At 43.0% G+C, this 1090-nt stretch overlaps 1 non-coding gene across 1 annotated transcript; it reads right to left on the reverse strand.

Moving 5' to 3' along the window:
* Positions 1-579: 579 nt before the first annotated feature.
* LOC118588183 lies at positions 580-686 on the reverse strand. Its single transcript, XR_004945572.1, has one exon. It is a non-coding gene; the product is annotated as a U6 spliceosomal RNA (small nuclear RNA).
* Between the last annotated feature and the right edge of the window lie 404 nt (positions 687-1090).

Consider the following 1090-nt stretch of genomic DNA (forward strand, 5'->3'; position numbering starts at 1 on the left):
TTTTTAATTAATTTAGTTTTTCAAGGCAGGATCTCTCTGTGGAACAGCTCTGGTTGTCCTGGAACCTACTTTTTATTGACCAGGCTGGCCTTGAACTCACAGAGATCTATCTGTCTCTGCCTCCCAAGTGCTGGGATTAAAAGCATATGCCACCACCATCCTGCCCTAGGTTTAATTTTTTTGTTTTGGTTTGGTTTTTTGCTCTTTTGAGACAGGGTTTCTCTATGTAGCTTTGGAGGCTGTCCTAGATCTCGCTCTGTAGACTAGGCTGGCCTCGAACTCACAGAGATATGCCTGGCTCTGCCTCCCTCCCAAGTGCTGGGATTACAGGTGTGTGCCATCACCGCCCAGCTAATTTTTTTTAAAAAAGATTTATTTATTTATTATATATACAGTGTTCTGTCTGCATGTATCCCTGCAGGCCAGAAGAGGGAGCCAGATCTCATTACAGATGGTTGTGAGCCATCATATGGGTGCTGGGAATTAAACTCAGGACCTCTGGAAGAACAGCCAGTGTTCTTAACCTCTGAGCCATCTCTCCAGCCCTACACACACACACACACACACACAAAAAAAAAAAAAAAAAAGGAACGCTTCATGAATTTGCGTGTCATCCTTGCGCAGAGGCCATGTTAATCTTCTCTGTATCGTTCCAATTTTAGTATATGTGCTGCCAAAATGAGCACTTAATTAAAAAAAAAAAAAAGATTTAAGTCAGGCATGGTGGCACAAGCCTTTAATGCCAGCATGTGGGAAGCAGAGGCAGATAGATCTGAGTTTGAGGCCACCCTGGTCTACATAGTAAGTTCCAGGACATCCAGAGCTACATAGTGAGACCCTCCCTCAAAATAAGAAAAAGAGGAATTTATTTACATGACTGTTTGTCTACATGCATATATTTGAAGGTTTCACAAGAGGGTGTAAGATCCCCTGTAATTCAAGCTCAGACAGTGTGAGCTACCATGTGTGCTGGCACCCAAATGCTTGTTTTCTGGAAGAGCATTCAGTGCTCTTAACTGCTGGGCCATCTCCTGCCCCCACCTTCTTCCATTTTTAAATTATGAGTGTGTGTATATGTATCTGTGTGTGA

The sequence above is a fragment of the Onychomys torridus genome, chromosome 7, assembly GCF_903995425.1.
Source record: "Onychomys torridus chromosome 7, mOncTor1.1, whole genome shotgun sequence".
In the NCBI taxonomy this organism is placed as follows: domain Eukaryota; kingdom Metazoa; phylum Chordata; class Mammalia; order Rodentia; family Cricetidae; genus Onychomys; species Onychomys torridus.